The sequence below is a fragment of the Lissotriton vulgaris genome, chromosome 4_1, assembly GCF_964263255.1.
Source record: "Lissotriton vulgaris chromosome 4_1, aLisVul1.2, whole genome shotgun sequence".
NCBI classification, from domain to species: domain Eukaryota; kingdom Metazoa; phylum Chordata; class Amphibia; order Caudata; family Salamandridae; genus Lissotriton; species Lissotriton vulgaris.
Genome location: NC_141691.1, coordinates 527,103,347 through 527,123,867, shown reverse-complemented (window position 1 = coordinate 527,123,867; position 20,521 = coordinate 527,103,347). Strand labels below are relative to the sequence as shown.

General features: G+C 51.5%; 1 protein-coding gene across 1 annotated transcript in view; it reads right to left on the bottom strand.

Annotated features, from left to right (window-relative positions):
• SLC25A14 (solute carrier family 25 member 14) overlaps positions 1-20,521 on the bottom strand; it is a 329,441-nt gene that overhangs the window by 140,809 nt on the left and 168,111 nt on the right. The window lies entirely within an intron of this gene.

Sequence of the window (20,521 nt, the reverse complement as noted above, 5' to 3'; positions counted from 1 at the left end):
ACCCATAGAAGTGGGGAAAAAAGAACTCCCGACAGATAGACTGGTGCCAACTGTACATTTTTTCCAATGCTTGAGACAGCTTTCCAACTCTGGATTGGGGTATATCAGGTAAGAAGGAACACAAACAAGGATACGACAGGAAGCAAATACAAAGGGCAGGCTTAACCCTTTGGATGCGTCGAACGGCTCCCGGCTGCCGGACACTACGGGTGGCGTGTGCGGATGGCCGGGAACCCTCAGTATTGCACATGCACAAAATTTTCCCGCAGTGCGGGAAAATTTTGCACGCATCCATGGGGTTAAAGGCCACATTCACACACAAATAGCTCTTAACAAGTTGATTCCCTAAAACAATTAAGTTAGATTTAACTGTATCTGTAAATAACCAAAACCCAGATGAGTAGACTAAATTTAGGGTGTAGATATTGCTGTACATATGAACCGTTCGAAGATTTGTGAACAGGTGTGAAGGATGACTCAAATCTTTTGTACAGTGGTTAAGACAAAGCTAATTTACAAAATAAAAACATATTTGACATTTTGTAGCTGCAAACACTGTAGGCCTTTGAAAATTGTAAGACAACTAAATGTGCACAGATTTCTCTTTCTGCAAAGTACAAAATGTTTGTGAATAGATTTTCATCTGCCTGGTCTGTTAGTATGTTGTATCCTTTTCTTGGTTGACTAGAAGTAACATTTTCAAGGGCAAAATCTGTAGTGTGCTCGGCTAATGTAAGCGCTTCCATTTTTATATTCTATGACGCTTCGATTCAGCGAGAGCCCCACGGGGCTGTTCCTGCCTCACCTGGATCCAGACTTCAATTGCCATCGTTCTGCTGTCTATATCAGCCAACGCCTTTTCAGGTATGTGATGAGCATCAGCATGGGGTGCCTTACTGGAACCTCAGTTCATCTCGCAGCACCAGTCCTGCTTACCAAAAGTGGCACACAAGGCTCTCACATAAGATGCCCAGCTCCACAAGAGAGAGACAGGTATCTTATCTGTTTAAAGTTTGAGAATAGGTGGAGACCATTTCAGCCCCAAGATCACTAATCATTCGCTTTAGCAGTTAAAACTAGGGTTTCCAAGCACCAGCAGCTATCCTGCGGGAAACTTCAGAGTGAAGTAGCTGATAGATAATTTGGTTAGTCTTTCACCCGATTTTCCCGTCAGGACTACTTTAAACCTCCACCAGAGTAGGGCCGAAGCACAGTTCACCATCTTTCTGGATCAATCACACATGTGCATACTTCACCTTCCCAATGGAAAGGGTGAGACGAAACGGTGATGCCCTCGCCACCAGGGAATCCCATTTCAGGGAGAGCGTGTCAGCCCTCACCTTCATCTAGCCATAGGATTTAAACTGGCCTTCCAACTTGAGTACTGTTAGACTCCTTGGTCTGTGTTTAAAGATGGGTCCGGTGGGTAACTCACATCGCCAAAGTCCCCTAGTGTCTGGTGTAGGCCTCACCGTCGGGCAAGCCGACACTAGCTGGGCAAATTGAGTACAGTCTGCCCTAGTCAACAGTTGCACCAGGAACAGAGAAAACCACCCCTTCCACACCTAAACACACCCTGAGAGGGACTGGGGTAGTTTCCTTGGGAGGGAATGGAGGCGGTCAATCTCCCTCAGCCCCGTGGGCACGGCGAAGCTGCTGCCATGGACCTGTACCAGTTGATTCCAGAACAGAGAGCCACATGACACTGTGAAGACTTCACAGCCAACCCGAAGCCTGTTATGGTGCACTGGTGCAGAGCAAATGTGCCCTGCGGGGGCGGAGGTGCCCGTGCAACAGATCTACTCTCCTGGGACACTGCTGTGTTGAATTCTCTAGGCATAATGCATGGACCCCACAAGCAGCAGGCAGGCATGAGGCCCCAACTGCAGCGTAGGCAGGTAGCTACACCGCCAATCCCCCCAGACACCTCTGACTGGACCAGTTGAGTCTTCAAACCTCAGCCTGGACACAAAGGACGGGATAACAAAGTATGCAACAATGAGGGCGGTCCACCCCACCTGCATGTCGGCCGTTTGCCACCCAACAGGAGCTTGGAATCAATGCCTGCATGTCGAGAGTCCACAGCTTATCCAGCTGCCCAAAACCAAGCTGGCAGCATGCCCCAGCCCTGGTGAGAGGCATAGGTGAAGAGCCAGGTTCCCCCATGAAGTCAAAGTGATGGGGCCCACACACGCAAGCCCAATCAGCTGGAGGTGGCTTCTCTTTTCATTTTATTTATTTACAGAGTTTGATATAGCACGGACTTGACCCTTGGGTATCAGAGCGCTTAACATTTACATTTTGAACATAATTTTGAAACAATTGAGTTACATAGCGAAAAGCAACATTATTATAAATAGTATTCCTGTACATGTTTTTCTTGTCATTTTCAGCAAACATACATTTTTACACTGTTTAACAGTATTTCTATCCACACGGTTCTGATGTGCTTTCCATTATTTCTCCCGCAAAACCGGTTCATGATCGAGCGTTTGGGTCATAGACATGATGAGAACGAGTGCAGTCTCGTCTATGGAAGGAACTTGCTCATTAGGAAGCTCTTTGCTTCCTTCTTGAGTGTTGCTATGTTTGGAATTTTTCTAATGTTTGGAGGGAATGAGTTACAGATTCTGGGGGCAGCTCCGGAGAAAGCTCGTCATATGTTTTCTTCTTCCGGAAGATGGGTGGTTTCAACAGCAGATCTCTGGCACTCCTAGCTGGTCTGCTTCCCCCTGAGAGCTCTATTTTCTGAGCTAAACACCTTGGAGTTTTGTGGTGGAGCGCTTTGTGTGTTTGAATTGAATTCTAGCTTCGTATGGTAGCCAGTTTAATGGCTACCATACGAAGCTAGAATTTAAGTATTTTATGTATGGTAGCCAGTTACTATAATAACACTTTATTTGATTTGTAAAAATCATAAAAGGGTGGATCTTACCACCGTGTGATCAACATCAACATCTTTGAGTCAGCATAAAAAGAGCATAAAATGACATGATAAAACGATCGATAAAATGACAAGTCGTTAGCGACTTTGCACAAGTATACCAACAAAAATAATTTTAAAAAACAGGTATAACACTTTGTAAGGGGATAACTATCTCATTAAGACATGGGGACCATCAAATGAGTGTTGTGACAGGGGATACGATATACTTGGGGGCTTATATTTAATTAGATGTAACTGTCACCTATTGTCTCAGATAAAGTGCATTTGCAGGGGGAGTGGGGAAGAGGGTATCTATTGAGAAAATGAGGGAGAGTCCAGGACCAGCCGCGGGGAGACAATGTGACCCAGTTATTGCTGCCTTTTTTTCAAGCTCTTGGGCAGCAAAAGCCAGGAATTTTATAGTTTTGCAGGAAAGTTGTATCGAAGACCCGCCAAGGCATTTTATCACAGCTGCCCTACAGGTCCTGACTAGTGCTTCTCTTAGGAGTGGTTTCAAGAGGATCTTCCTTTGATTTTGTAATGCCGGGCAAATGCATAATAAATGCAGTAACAACTCTTCACCCTTGTCACAGAGGCGACAGTCTGAAGTTGACCACGTCCGTAACCATTTGGGGGTAAGGTCTTTGCTCGAGAAACAACCAAACCTCAGAAGACTTAGTTTCCTCTTGTAATGATCCCTGAAACATTCTTGCAAATAAGGTTGTTGTTTCAGTTGGTTGTATGTTGGCATCACGATCCAGGCATGGCTTTTACCAGCCACTAAACCTTTGTCCATTTGCAACGATGCTTGTTTGATAGCTTTGTTGGTAATTTGTTTAAAAGTATTGTAAGGCATAGGTGAAAGCCAAGCTTCTTCCAGATTTAACGATAGAAGCGCTTGCCTAAGAGTCTTACATGTGGAGTTGGAGTGCCTAGTCTGTTTTTCGACTTCTTCCCAGCAGAGGTGGGCGAGTGTGTTATCTTCGGCATCCCTCATACGCCAATAGTATTTGGCCAGGGCCCCTTGTCTTGCCGGAATCTGATTTGTTAGCCCATATTCCAGACGTATTTGTGCTTGCGAAATATGTCGCGGAATTGAGAAGAGGTTTTTAAACAGTCTTGATTGGGCAAGGTTTAGCACTGTAGAGTCCCCGGTAGCCATCATTTCCGAGCCGTATGAGCGAGGGCAGAAATTTTGCTGCTACAGTCTTTAGCACGTGACCGGTTGAACTTCCGCTTAGGTGTTTTTGTATAGTTTTAAAAGCAAATTGGAGTGGTTTTGATTTTGAATTCCCACGGTCTAAATGATATTTATACTTAAGTTCATGATCTAGTAGGATGTCCAAGTATTTATATTTATCTACCTGGGTTAAAGTACAGGAATTTATCCTCCAAACAAATTTTGGTCGTTTTTTTTGAGAGCTGGAGAAGCACAGAATGTTTGATTTTTTGAGGTTTATTGTTAGTTGTGCATTGGAAATGTACAGCGCAAGTTTAGAAATCAGTCGTCGTAAGCCAAGCGGAGTTTGTGAGAGGAGCACAATGTCATCTGCATATTGCAGGCTCGCTATGGGTGTTTTATCCCAATTTCGGTGGGTCTCCCTGGATTGTGCGTAGGTCTCGCTCTAGGTCAGCGGTATAGATGTTAAATAGGCTAGGGGCCAGCAGGCATCCTTGCTTTAGCCCGTTGAGTGTTGGAAATTTCTTTGTTAGGTATCGACCATCCCCTTTTTAGGTCGAGCAGACCTACATTCAATGCGTAAGCATTGATTGTGCCTGCTTCAGACCTATTGTGACCCGTATTTAGGAATGAAGACACGACTCAGACGCGCGCTTTTGCAGTCAGTTTTGACCGCGGGAGCGCGCTTCTGACCCGCGCTTGCGCAGACGAACACACAGCGCCTGCTCTCGCATCCCCCTGCACACACACACAGACACGCACGCCGCCGCCCCCTACCCCCCTGTACGCACACACAGACACACAACCCCCCCCCGCCCCATGCATCGGGATATCTGCACACACGCCGCCGCCCCCTACCCCCCCTGCACGCACACAAAGACACACACCCCCGCCCCATGCATCAGGATATCTGCACACACGCCGCCGCCCCTACCCCCCCTGCACGCACACACAGACAGACACACGCCCCCGCCCCATGCATCGGGAGATCTGCCATACAATCGGTACTTACGCCAGCCTCCGCCAACATCGCAGGGTGCGGCGGTTGCAGGCCCCCAGGCCCCCAGCGTAGGAAACAGGCCCCCGCGGTGCACACACTGGGAATCGGAAAAGGGGACGAGATCCACAGTTTCCACAGTTTCCACAGTTTCCACAGTTTCCTCTTTGGCATCTTTCTTATAAATGTTTTAGATTTACTCAATGTCAAAAGCAAGATAGGTCCCTACTGAGGTTTTTGTATCTTTTGCCTGATGGGTGCCAGTCACTAAAACATTGTTGGTGCCCGGGTCATGCTGATGATTGCGGGTGTCTTGGGAGTATGCTGTGGCCTTATTATGAAGGCTGAAAGGTTGACATGCACATTGTGTGTGTGTTTTTATTTTACACTTTTGGAAAAACGGTATAGTGGGATGCTGCGGCAGAAGTCTTCCATAGTCACAACAGATGTATGCATAATCTGCCATGATCGGGTTTTTTTTTTCTAATGTATGGTGAACCATGCTTTTCATCCAGACACGTTATCTTTTTGATCACATATACAACCCTCGATTTGAGGTTGCACATTTTTTTTTAAATCCTATTCATTTGAGCAGCACCGTGCCTGTGTGTTAGATACTCTGATGTGGTTGTTATTTCATTAAGATAACAGGCATAACAATGCGCTTCTAAAAGTATAAGTGACTGATTTAAGTAAGTTCAGCAGGAACAGTAGCCGAATTATGTTCTAAAGATGAATTTATAGAAGTGTTGCCTAGTGTTTTCACCGCAAATAGGAAGAAATGTTAGAGCAGGCCATTGTGCACTGTTGCTGCCTGGGGTGTATCGGTCTCATCCCGGGCTGTCACACACGACGGGGGGGTGAAGCCCGGTGAGTCCAATGGGTGTTGCGCACCTGCTCGCGGGACACCACCACATCACTCGCGGGACACCACCACATCACTCGCGGGACACCACATCATCACTCGCGGGACACCACATCATCACTCGCGGGACACCACATCATCACTCGCGGGACACCACATCATCACTCGCGGGACACCACATCATCACTCGCGGGACACCACATCATCACTCGCGGGACACCACATCATCACTCGCGGGACACCACATCATCACTCGCGGGACACCACATCATCACTCGCGGGACACCACATCATCACTCGCGGGACACCACCACATCACTCGCGGGACACCACCACATCACTCGCGGGACACCACCACATCACTCGCGGGACACCACCACATCACTCGCGGGACACCACCACATCACTCGCGGGACACCACCACATCACTCGCGGGACACCACCACATCACTCGCGGGACACCACCACATCACTCGCGGGACACCACCACATCACTCGCGGGACACCACCACATCACTCGCGGGACACCACCACATCACTCGCGGGACACCACCACATCACTCGCGGGACACCACCACATCACTCGCGGGACACCACCACCTCACTCGCGGGACACCACCACCTCACTCGCGGGACACCACCACCTCACTCGCGGGACACCACCACCTCACTCGCGGGACACCACCACCTCACTCGCGGGACACCACCACCTCACTCGCGGGACACCACCACCTCACTCGCGGGACACCACCACCTCACTCGCGGGACACCACCACCTCACTCGCGGGACACCACCACCTCACTCGCGGGACACCACCACCTCACTCGCGGGACAACACCACCTCACTCGCGGGACACCACCACCTCACTCGCGGGACACCACCACCTCACTCGCGGGACACCACCACCTCACTCGCGGGACACCACCACCTCACTCGCGGGACACCACCACCTCACTCGCGGGACACCACCACCTCACTCGCGGGACACCACCACCTCACTCGCGGGACACCACCACCTCACTCGCGGGACACCACCACCTCACTCGCGGGACACCACCACCTCACTCGCGGGACACCACCACCTCACTCGCGGGACACCACCACATCACTCGCGGGACACCACCACATCACTCGCGGGACACCACCACATCACTCGCGGGACACCACCACATCACTCGCGGGACACCACCACATCACTCGCGGGACACCACCACATCACTCGCGGGACACCACCACATCACTCGCGGGACACCACCACATCACTCGCGGGACACCACCACATCACTCGCGGGACACCACCACATCACTCGCGGGACACCACCACATCACTCGCGGGACACCACCACATCACTCGCGGGACACCACCACATCACTCGCGGGACACCACCACATCACTCGCGGGACACCACCACATCACTCGCGGGACACCACCACATCACTCGCGGGACACCACCACATCACTCGCGGGACACCACCACATCACTCGCGGGACACCACCACATCACTCGCGGGACACCACTGTAGGAGAGTAGGGTCTGCAATCCTATGATCACCCAGATTTTTAGCTTTTTGTTTCACTGGTTTACGACTTTCTCTGGCTGTGGGCCCGCTAATCGGACCCACAGCCTGGCTGTTCTCTTTCTAAATTACGATATGTACCCTAGGTGCATTTACCAATTGGTACTGGGCCACCTTATCAGACCCCGTAACGCAGGGCATAGGTGTACCCAGGGCCACCAGGAGCTGAAGCATGTATTATGCCACCCCTGGCTGGCCTCCTAAATTTGACACAACTGGCTGCACGACAGCTGGGGCGAAGACGTGTAACCACCCTTCGCTTTAGGTATAGTAGCTCTATATCTAACCGTACAATGGACACCCGAGTCCCTATCAGTCACTCCTATGGCAGGCCTTAACAATCCTGAAGGCAGAGTGCGTGGGCTCGTGTGAGCTAGGTTCAGGCCCGAGCCGAGCCCGGTTGCAGCTTGCGGAATCAAGACCCAATAGCTGTTCCATGATAACGCGTACCATATCGGTAACTCCGGTGTCGCGTTATCAAGGCATGTCGAGTAAGGTGTCATACGAATCGGGGTGCTGCCCTCTCACCAATTCTGGCGATGAGGTTAGCATCCCACCCTTCTAGAGGGACACGACATGTACGTAACTGTGAACCCCGGTTAAAGTTAACTGAAGCCTCAGCTCCACAAAATGGATGCTGCCACCACAGACACGAGTCTGACCTCCTGCTGCTGGGAGTCCTTCCAGCGAGGAGCACTTGGACAAAGGGTTTCCTGTCGAGGGCGCTGTTCGCACCGTCCCAGACAGGGTTTGTGTATTCTGGGTAGGTAGGGCTTTGGCGAGAAGGTGACTGCGGAGTGGCACCCCGGTGCTCACTACGCATCTGCCGGTTAGAACCAGTTCCAGGGGCGACAGCCCTGGCCTGGGGAAAGTCCGGCAGGGGAGAGGGGCGTAACTACCCCCCTTCCTGGTCCCACCCTTAGGGCAGGACCTAGTCATGTACCCACCCCTTTCTTTAGGATAAAGACCGGAGCGGGGACCCTTCCAAATTAGATCATCTTTGAATTAAGAACTACTTTCTACGAAAGGACACTCAAGACTCTTCTCAAGATTTCTCCCTTGTGGCTAAGGAGTAGTCACCCTGCATCAGCGGGCACCATCTAAGAACTCTGCGGTTTGCTGCAAGTCCTTCCTCAAGGATCCGACGGCCCAGCTCGACGAGAACCGGCTTCCCTGGCACCTCTGACCTCTACCCACGTCATCAGCTCAGCTGTGATCGGTGGGTGCGACGAGACCTCGAGGGACCGGCCATCATCAGAACCTGCACGCTCTTACAAACCAGCACGACCATCGAGGTAACTCTCTGGTGAGTGCTCTGGGGTCCGAGAAGCCCCGACCCTGAGCCGCTCTAGCACCGAAGTGCAGTCTCCCAGCATCTCCACGATCTGCGTGGGGCCCTTCTGCTCGCTGCTCAGCACGTTGTCTGGTCACTCGCCGCTGGCTTGTGCCCTTCTGTGACGACATCCGAGAATCATCACTGCTGGTCTGGTTGCTCCAGACTGGCCCTTGCTTCCATCTTTGCGAGAAGCACCCCGGACCCTCCTGGTCCACTCAAGACGCCATCTTAGGCCCACCACGTGGCCCTGAGATCTGCCAAGGCTTGTTGCCCCATCCTGGGCCCAGCGACGCCGACAGCATCATCCTTCGTGGGACAGCTCGCACCTCCACCGTGGTCGCCGACAACGCCTCCTGGTCCGTGAGACTGCAGAGCCTAGCGTCGCCCACTCACCTGGTCGAGGTGACGGCCAACCGGTGCCTTCCTGGTACCCTCTGACTACTGGCTAGTAGTACGAACTTGGTCCCCTCTGCTTTCAGGTTTCATCAATCTCCGATCCAGGCTTGGATCTCTACGAACTATTCAGCACTGGTCGCCGGCCAGCAACTCCTTTCTTCCGGCTCCTGGCTCGTCAGCGAAGACCCCGACGCCTGTAAGACTTGTGCAGCCGCAGCCCTCGTGGCTAGGTAACTCGGCATTTCGGTGCCTGCATAGCCTCCTTACTCTAGGGTCCCGAGTCCCTCGCTTCCGACTTGCCTTATCGGGTCCGCCCGAGACCTTAACCTCTCCGTGTCCCCGGACACTTGTTTTAATTGTGCACTTGAAGTATTTGCTAAAGAGATTTGGTTTGTGCTTAGTACCCTGTCCTCATAAAGAGTACAGGGCTGTTGTGATTCTTAATAAATATCCTGTTTATTTTCATAACACTTGTGTGGTGTCCTTTCACTTGGTGTTCAAGGGGTACATGTGTGGTAAACAGCTGGCTTAACACGCCCTCTCGAGTCTTTAGCCTTAGACTGCTCGTATCCACGCTACTAGGATAGCTGGTCTATAGGTTGACTTACAACCAAACACCATAAGGGTCGGTGGAACGATACATAGCGGTCGCTAGAATAGCGAACGTTGCATATCGGGCCAACTTCTCACATTGGTGAGCAGCGGTTGGGATTTGAGCTTGCTGTTGTTTTACCACACGTATCCTAAGAATATCTTGTTGAAAGATCGCACAAGTACTGTTAGTACATATAACTAAAGCTTAGAATACTCTGAGTTCTACTGAACCAGCTGTTGTAGCTCCTCAAGGCTTAGCACACCTTGGCTACAACTCTTAGCAAGGGTACAGTAGGTAAACACGTAGTGTAGGTAGGTGCATCACTTACACCACACTAGAAACAGTATGTCGGACAAAGGAGGAAACTCTGGGTCTCCCCTTGTGTCAGTTGACCCTCCACAGGTCATCCCTTCAGGATATACTGTGCTGAGCTTCAAGGAGTTAAGACGACTGTGTCACTCCAGGAAGATTCAGCAGGGGTCTAACCCCACAACGTCCTTTCTGATTGGTCTCTTGGAGACTTATGATGCCAGAAGAGCTGAGAAACTTCGTAGCTCTTCTAATCCAGAAGGAGACATGCCTCCCCTCGAGGGAACCCGGGACGATCCTGACCTCATCCACCTCGCAACTGAGAACGAAGATGTGGAGGAGGATGAGGATGAGGATCTCTCAGGGGATGAGGCAGATAAGGGACAGGTAGAAGTCGTCAGACTAAGCAGGTCCAACTTAAGCAAACATGATAGCGGTACTGGGGGACCCCTGGGGCCACTATCAGGTCAGCTTAACATTGGGAATGGACGAGCCAGATCTCTGTCAAGAGGCTCTGGCAGATCCCTTCAAACCAATGGCTCTCACAACTCGTCTCAGAGAGGGATGACGTCCCCTCAGAGGAGAGTGTACGAAGCTAAGGAAAGGGCAGCCAATCTAAGGATTGAAAGGGAAGAACTTGCCCTGGCCAAAGAGAGGCTTGCCTTTGCTAGAGAGCAACAGTTAAGTGGGGCAGTCCCCACTGGTGGCAGCAATGTACCTAGTAATAGGGAAAAGAGTTTCGATACGAAACACCTTGGTAAGATAGTGCCCCCCTTTAAACAAGGGGACGACATCCACAAATGGATTACTGCTTTGGAGAGGGCCTGCACTGTGCAGGGTGTTCCCCAGAGTCAGTGGGCAGCTATCTTGTGGCTCTCCTTTGAAGGAAAAGGAAGAGACAAGCTCCTCACCACAAGGGTAGAGGATGCTAACAATTACCAAATCTTGAAAAATACACTCGTTGAAGGGTTCGGCCTAACCACTGAGCAGTACAGGGTGCTGTTCAGGGATACCCAGAAAACGCAGTCTCAAGATTGGTCTGATTTTGTCGATTGTGCCACTAAGGCTTTTGAGGGCTGGTTGCTGGGCAGTAAGGTTACTGATTATCAAGGATTGTATAATTTGATGATGAGAGAACAAATTTTAAACAATTGTCAGAACCAGTTGTTGCATCAGCATCTTGTCGACTCGGATCTGACCTCTCCCCAAGAATTGGGAAAGAAGGCAGACAGATGGGTTCGTACAAGAGTTAAACAGAACCAGGGCCAGAATCAAGGTGGTCAGAAGAAAGCAGACCAGAAGGGTAAAGATTCTAAAGGGGAACAAAGTGACCAGAAGTCTTCGACAGGTCCCCAACAACCCAAAGAGGGTGGGGGTCAGGCTCCCCAAAAGAAGAAAGAAGGCCAATCCAAAAGATGGTGCCAGTACTGTAAAAGTAAATCTCACTGGTTTAGTGAGTGCACCAAGAAAGGAGGAGGGCAGACTCCTGCCACTGCAGCCCCTAAGGCACCTGTGCCCCCTAGTACAGTCAGCAGTGGTAGTGCGCCTCCCAAGGGTTTAGTAGGGTTAACCCTGGGTTCTGAGGGGCGTGACAACTTAGTTGGCACACTCACTCAGGCTGTCCTTGTCGGTACAGGGGACGCGGACGTATCCCCTGACGTAAGCCCCAATACTTTGGGCAAATACCGACAGACGCCTTTCATAAATGGAAAGATGGCTCAGGCCTATAGGGACACTTGTGCCAGCGTCACCATGGTGACGCCTAACTTTGTGGACCCTGGACAGATCATGCCAGGTACAGAATTCCTGGTGACCAATGCAAGCAATGTCACTACCAATCACAGTATGGCAATTGTAGCTTTCTCCTGGGGAGGGGTAACTGGCCAAAAGAAGGTTGTAGTTAGTCCAGACCTCCCAGTGGATTGTTTGTTGGGCAATGATTTGGAGTCGTCACAATGGTCAGAAGTGGAGCACCGGACTCACATGGAAATGTTAGGTTTGCCAGCACATGTGTTCGCTGTGACTAGGTCACAGGTCAGGAAATGCCCCACTGAGCAGGTGCTGGATCCTGGAACAACGGACCAGACACCTCCCAAGAAAAAGAGCAGTAGGGTTAAGGCTGCGCCTTCCCCCTTGCCCCAGGTCGAGGATCAAGTCTCAGAGGAGGCTGACCTACAGGAATTGCGGGAAACTGAGCCTAGGGAATTCGAACTTGATCAAGTTGAATTCTTGGGTTCAGGGGGACCCTCAAGGGAAGACCTGGGGAAGGACCAGTTAGACTGCCCTTCTCTTGAACCCCTCAGACAGCAGGCTGCTGCTGAGGCTGCTGGGAACGCCACAGGTACCCACAAGGTATACTGGGAAGATGGACTCCTGTACACTGAGTCAAGAGACCCCAAGCCTGGCATGACCAGGAGGCTGGTTGTACCCTTGTCTCAGCGTGGTTTCCTACTTACCTTGGCCCACGAGATTCCCTTAGCAGGTCACTTAGGCCAGACGAAAACGTGGGACAGGCTTGTCTCACACTTTCACTGGCCTCACATGAACGAAGATACCAAGGAGTTTTGCCGCTCCTGTGTCACTTGCCAAGCCAGTGGTAAGTCAGGTGGCACGACAAAGGCCCCCCTTATACCAATGCCTGTGGTGGGGGTACCCTTTGAACGGGTGGGGATCGACATCGTCGGTCCCATGGAACCACCTACAGCGTCAGGACACAAGTTTATACTGGTGGTAGTGGATCATGCCACCAGGTATCCTGAAGCTATTCCCCTTAGGACCACTACAGCACCTGTTGTGGCAAGAGCCCTAGTTGGAGTGTTCTCCAGAGTGGGCTTCCCTAAGGAGGTCGTCTCCGACAGAGGTGCAAACTTTATGTCGAGCTACTTAACTGCTATGTGGAAGGAATGTGGTGTTAACTACAAGTTCACTACACCCTATTATCCACAATGCAATGGGCTTGTTGAGAGATTCAACAGGACCCTAAAAGGGATGATTCATGGACTACCAGAAAAGCTTCGGCGTAGATGGGACGTCCTGATCCCCTGCCTCTTGTTCGCCTACAGAGAAGTCCCGCAGAAGGGGGTTGGCTACAGCCCTTTTGAACTTTTGTACGGGCATCCTGTAAGGGGACCCCTGTGTTTGGTGAAGGAAGGATGGGAGAGACCTCTCAAAAAGCCTGCAGCCAACATAGTGGACTATGTGCTCGGCCTCCGCTCGCGGATGGCTGAATACATGGAAAGAGCATCTGAAAACCTTAAGGCCAGCCAAGAACTCCAGAAAGCTTGGCATGACCAAAAGGCTGTCTTGACTGTTTATCAGCCCGGACAGAAGGTGTGGGTGTTGGAGCCAGTGGCCCCAGCAGCACTCAAGGACAAATGGTCCGGGCCCTACACCATCCTGGAGAAAAAGGGAGAGGTCACCTACCTGGTCGACCTGGGAACTCCCCGGAGCCCCCACAGGGTGCTTCATGTCAACAGGCTAAAAGCATATGTCGACAGGAAGGACATGAGTTTGCTCATGGCCCTAGATGAGGGACAGGAGGAGGAGAGTGACCCTCTCCCCGACCTGCTCACTCAGAATCCTGACGATGGATCGGTAGATGGTGTTGTCTTTTGTGGCAGCCTCTCCGAACATCAACAGAGAGACTGTAAACAGGTTCTTCAGTCTTTCAGACATATGTTTTCTCTAACACCCAGCCAGACCGATTGGTGCACCCATGAGGTTGACACTGGTGACAGCCTGCCCGTGAAGAGTAAAATCTACAGGCAGTCTGATCACGTTAGAGACTGCATCAAGAGTGAAGTGCAGAAAATGTTGGAGCTGGGAGTCATTGAACCCTCGGATAGCCCTTGGGCTAGTCCCGTAGTTCTAGTGCCGAAACCTCACACCCAGGGTGGTAAGAGAGAGATGAGGTTTTGCGTAGACTACAGGGGTCTCAATGCAGTCACTAAGACTGACGCCCACCCAATACCAAGGGCAGACGAGCTTATCGATAGATTGGCTTCGGCCAACTACCTAAGTACGTTTGACCTGACAGCTGGGTATTGGCAAATCAGGTTAGCTGAGGACGCCAAGCCTAAAACCGCATTTTCAACCCCTGGTGGGCATCATCAGTTCGTGGTGATGCCCTTCGGTCTGAAAAATGCACCTGCCACCTTCCAACGGTTGGTGAATCAAGTCCTTACTGGGCTGGATGACTTCTGTGCGGCGTATCTTGACGATATCGCTGTCTTTAGCTCCACCTGGGAGGATCACCTGGTCCACCTGCGGAAGACGTTAGAGGCACTGCAAGCAGCAGGTCTCACTATCAAGGCCACCAAGTGCCAGATAGGGCAGACACAGGTTGTATACCTGGGCCACCTTGTAGGTGGAGGTCAGGTTCAGCCACTGGAGAGCAAGATACAGTCAATCAGGGACTGGGCTCCTCCAACCACCCAGACTCAGGTTCGAGCTTTCTTGGGCCTGACTGGTTACTACCGGAAGTTTGTCAGGAACTATGGTTCCATTGTGACACCATTAAACGAACTGACAAGTAAGAAAATGCCAAAAAAGGTTCAGTGGACAGCGAGCTGTCAAAAAGCATTCGATGACCTAAAGCAGGCCATGTGCACGGCGCCTATCCTCAAGAGTCCGGACTACTCCAAACCATTCATTGTCCAAACAGATGCTTCTGAGTTGGGTGTGGGAGCTGTTCTTTCTCAACTGAATTTTGATGGTCAAGACCAGCCCATTGCTTTTATAAGCAGAAGGCTGACCCCTAGAGAGAAGAATTGGTCAGCTATTGAGAGGGAGGCCTTTGCTGTGGTTTGGGCCCTGAAGAAGCTGAGGCCATACTTGTTTGGCACTCACTTCAAGATTCAGACCGACCATAAGCCCCTCTTGTGGCTAAATCAGATGAAGGGTGAAAACCCCAAACTGCTTAGGTGGTCCATTTCCCTACAGGGGATGGACTTTACAGTGGAACATAGACCTGGTACTGATCATGGCAATGCCGATGGGCTCTCCAGATATTTCCACTTAGAACAAGAAGACTCACCTGGTCAAGGTTAGCTTATTATTCCGACGTTTGGGGGGGGGGGTCATGTAGGAGAGTAGGGTCTGCAATCCTATGATCACCCAGATTTTTTGCTTTTTGTTTCACCGGTTTACGACTTTCTCTGGCTGTGGGCCCGCTAATCGGACCCACAGCCTGGCTGTTCTCTTTCTAAATTACGATATGTACCCTAGGTGCATTTACCAATTGGTACTGGGCCACCTTATCAGACCCCGTAACGCAGGGCATAGGTGTACCCAGGGCCACCAGGAGCTGAAGCATGTATTATGCCACCCCTGGCTGGCCTCCTAAATTTAACACAACTGGCTGCACGACAGCTGGGGCGAAGACGTGTAACCACCCTTCGCTTTAGGTATAGTAGCTCTATATCTAACCGTACAATGGACACCCGAGTCCCTATCAGTCACTCCTATGGCAGGCCTTAACAATCCTGAAGGCAGAGTGCGTGGGCTCGTGTGAGCTAGGTTCAGGCCCGAGCCGAGCCCGGTTGCAGCTTGCGGAATCAAGACCCAATAGCTGTTCCATGATAACGCGTACCATATCGGTAACTCCGGTGTCGCGTTATCAAGGCATGTCGAGTAAGGTGTCATACGAATCGGGGTGCTGCCCTCTCACCAATTCTGGCGATGAGGTTAGTATCCCACCCTTCTAGAGGGACACGACATGTACGTAACTGTGAACCCCGGTTAAAGTTAACTGAAGCCTCAGCTCCACAAAATGGATGCTGCCACCACAGACACGAGTCTGACCTCCTGCTGCTGGGAGTCCTTCCAGCGAGGAGCACTTGGACAAAGGGTTTCCTGTCGAGGGCGCTGTTCGCACCGTCCCAGACAGGGTTTGTGTATTCTGGGTAGGTAGGGCTTTGGCGAGAAGGTGACTGCGGAGTGGCACCCCGGTGCTCACTACGCATCTGCCGGTTAGAACCAGTTCCAGGGGCGACAGCCCTGGCCTGGGGAAAGTCCGGCAGGGGAGAGGGGCGTAACTACCCCCCTTCCTGGTCCCACCCTTAGGGCAGGACCTAGTCATGTACCCACCCCTTTCTTTAGGATAAAGACCGGAGCGGGGACCCTTCCAAATTAGATCATCTTTGAATCAAGAACTACTTTCTACGAAAGGACACTCAAGACTCTTCTCAAGATTTCTCCCTTGTGGCTAAGGAGTAGTCACCCTGCATCAGCGGGCACCATCTAAGAACTCTGCGGTTTGCTGCAAGTCCTTCCTCAAGGATCCGACGGCCCAGCTCGACGAGAACCGGCTTCCCTGGCACCTCTGACCTCTACCCACGTCATCAGCTCAGCTGTGATCGGTGGGTGTGACGAGACCTCGAGGGACCGGCCATCATCAGAACCTGCACGCTCTTACAAACCAGCACGACCATCGAGGTAACTCTCTGGTGAGTGCTCTGGGGTCCGAGAAGCCCCGACCCTGAGCCGCTCTAGCACCGAAGTGCAGTCTCCCAGCATCTCCACGATCTGCGTGGGGCCCTTCTGCTCGCTGCTCAGCACGTTGTCTGGTCACTCGCCGCTGGCTTGTGCCCTTCTGTGACGACATCCGAGAATCATCACTGCTGGTCTGGTTGCTCCAGACTGGCCCTTGCTTCCATCTTTGCGAGAAGCACCCCGGACCCTCCTGGTCCACTCAAGACGCCATCTTAGGCCCACCACGTGGCCCTGAGATCTGCCAAGGCTTGTTGCCCCATCCTGGGCCCAGCGACGCCGACAGCATCATCCTTCGTGGGACAGCTCGCACCTCCACCGTGGTCGCCGACAACGCCTCCTGGTCCGTGAGACTGCAGAGCCTAGCGTCGCCCACTCACCTGGTCGAGGTGACGGCCAACCGGTGCCTTCCTGGTACCCTCTGACTACTGGCTAGTAGTACGAACTTGGTCCCCTCTGCTTTCAGGTTTCATCAATCTCCGATCCAGGCTTGGATCTCTACGAACTATTCAGCACTGGTCGCCGGCCAGCAACTCCTTTCTTCCGGCTCCTGGCTCGTCAGCGAAGACCCCGACGCCTGTAAGACTTGTGCAGCCGCAGCCCTCGTGGCTAGGTAACTCGGCATTTCGGTGCCTGCATAGCCTCCTTACTCTAGGGTCCCGAGTCCCTCGCTTCCGACTTGCCTTATCGGGTCCGCCCGAGACCTTAACCTCTCCGTGTCCCCGGACACTTGTTTTAATTGTGCACTTGAAGTATTTGCTAAAGAGATTTGGTTTGTGCTTAGTACCCTGTCCTCATAAAGAGTACAGGGCTGTTGTGATTCTTAATAAATATCCTGTTTATTTTCATAACACTTGTGTGGTGTCCTTTCACTTGGTGTTCAAGGGGTACATGTGTGGTAAACAGCTGGCTTAACACGCCCTCTCGAGTCTTTAGCCTTAGACTGCTCGTATCCACGCTACTAGGATAGCTGGTCTATAGGTTGACTTACAACCAAACACCATAAGGGTCGGTGGAACGATACATAGCGGTCGCTAGAATAGCGAACGTTGCATATCGGGCCAACTTCTCACATTGGTGAGCAGCGGTTGGGATTTGAGCTTGCTGTTGTTTTACCACACGTATCCTAAGAATATCTTGTTGAAAGATCGCACAAGTACTGTTAGTACATATAACTAAAGCTTAGAATACTCTGAGTTCTACTGAACCAGCTGTTGTAGCTCCTCAAGGCTTAGCACACCTTGGCTACAACTCTTAGCAAGGGTACAGTAGGTAAACACGTAGTGTAGGTAGGTGCATCACTTACACCACACTAGAAACAGTATGTCGGACAAAGGAGGAAACTCTGGGTCTCCCCTTGTGTCAGTTGACCCTCCACAGGTCATCCCTTCAGGATATACTGTGCTGAGCTTCAAGGAGTTAAGACGACTGTGTCACTCCAGGAAGATTCAGCAGGGGTCTAACCCCACAACGTCCTTTCTGATTGGTCTCTTGGAGACTTATGATGCCAGAAGAGCTGAGAAACTTCGTAGCTCTTCTAATCCAGAAGGAGACATGCCTCCCCTCGAGGGAACCCGGGACGATCCTGACCTCATCCACCTCGCAACTGAGAACGAAGATGTGGAGGAGGATGAGGATGAGGATCTCTCAGGGGATGAGGCAGATAAGGGACAGGTAGAAGTCGTCAGACTAAGCAGGTCCAACTTAAGCAAACATGACTGGGGGACCCCTGGGGCCACTATCAGGTCAGCTTAACATTGGGAATGGACGAGCCAGATCTCTGTCAAGAGGCTCTGGCAGATCCCTTCAAACCAATGGCTCTCACAACTCGTCTCAGAGAGGGATGACGTCCCCTCAGAGGAGAGTGTACGAAGCTAAGGAAAGGGCAGCCAATCTAAGGATTGAAAGGGAAGAACTTGCCCTGGCCAAAGAGAGGCTTGCCTTTGCTAGAGAGCAACAGTTAAGTGGGGCAGTCCCCACTGGTGGCAGCAATGTACCTAGTAATAGGGAAAAGAGTTTCGATACGAAACACCTTGGTAAGATAGTGCCCCCCTTTAAACAAGGGGACGACATCCACAAATGGATTACTGCTTTGGAGAGGGCCTGCACTGTGCAGGGTGTTCCCCAGAGTCAGTGGGCAGCTATCTTGTGGCTCTCCTTTGAAGGAAAAGGAAGAGACAAGCTCCTCACCACAAGGGTAGAGGATGCTAACAATTACCAAATCTTGAAAAATACACTCGTTGAAGGGTTCGGCCTAACCACTGAGCAGTACAGGGTGCTGTTCAGGGATACCCAGAAAACGCAGTCTCAAGATTGGTCTGATTTTGTCGATTGTGCCACTAAGGCTTTTGAGGGCTGGTTGCTGGGCAGTAAGGTTACTGATTATCAAGGATTGTATAATTTGATGATGAGAGAACAAATTTTAAACAATTGTCAGAACCAGTTGTTGCATCAGCATCTTGTCGACTCGGATCTGACCTCTCCCCAAGAATTGGGAAAGAAGGCAGACAGATGGGTTCGTACAAGAGTTAAACAGAACCAGGGCCAGAATCAAGGTGGTCAGAAGAAAGCAGACCAGAAGGGTAAAGATTCTAAAGGGGAACAAAGTGACCAGAAGTCTTCGACAGGTCCCCAACAACCCAAAGAGGGTGGGGGTCAGGCTCCCCAAAAGAAGAAAGAAGGCCAATCCAAAAGATGGTGCCAGTACTGTAAAAGTAAATCTCACTGGTTTAGTGAGTGCACCAAGAAAGGAGGAGGGCAGACTCCTGCCACTGCAGCCCCTAAGGCACCTGTGCCCCCTAGTACAGTCAGCAGTGGTAGTGCGCCTCCCAAGGGTTTAGTAGGGTTAACCCTGGGTTCTGAGGGGCGTGACAACTTAGTTGGCACACTCACTCAGGCTGTCCTTGTCGGTACAGGGGACGCGGACGTATCCCCCGACGTAAGCCCCAATACTTTGGGCAAATACCGACAGACGCCTTTCATAAATGGAAAGATGGCTCAGGCCTATAGGGACACTTGTGCCAGCGTCACCATGGTGACGCCTAACTTTGTGGACCCTGGACAGATCATGCCAGGTACAGAATTCCTGGTGACCAATGCAAGCAATGTCACTACCAATCACAGTATGGCAATTGTAGCTTTCTCCTGGGGAGGGGTAACTGGCCAAAAGAAGGTTGTAGTTAGTCCAGACCTCCCAGTGGATTGTTTGTTGGGCAATGATTTGGAGTCGTCACAATGGTCAGAAGTGGAGCACCGGACTCACATGGAAATGTTAGGTTTGCCAGCACATGTGTTCGCTGTGACTAGGTCACAGGTCAGGAAATGCCCCACTGAGCAGGTGCTGGATCCTGGAACAACGGACCAGACACCTCCCAAGAAAAAGAGCAGTAGGGTTAAGGCTGCGCCTTCCCCCTTGCCCCAGGTCGAGGATCAAGTCTCAGAGGAGGCTGACCTACAGGAATTGCGGGAAACTGAGCCTAGGGAATTCGAACTTGATCAAGTTGAATTCTTGGGTTCAGGGGGACCCTCAAGGGAAGACCTGGGGAAGGACCAGTTAGACTGCCCTTCTCTTGAACCCCTCAGACAGCAGGCTGCTGCTGAGGCTGCTGGGAACGCCACAGGTACCCACAAGGTATACTGGGAAGATGGACTCCTGTACACTGAGTCAAGAGACCCCAAGCCTGGCATGACCAGGAGGCTGGTTGTACCCTTGTCTCAGCGTGGTTTCCTACTTACCTTGGCCCACGAGATTCCCTTAGCAGGTCACTTAGGCCAGACGAAAACGTGGGACAGGCTTGTCTCACACTTTCACTGGCCTCACATGAACGAAGATACCAAGGAGTTTTGCC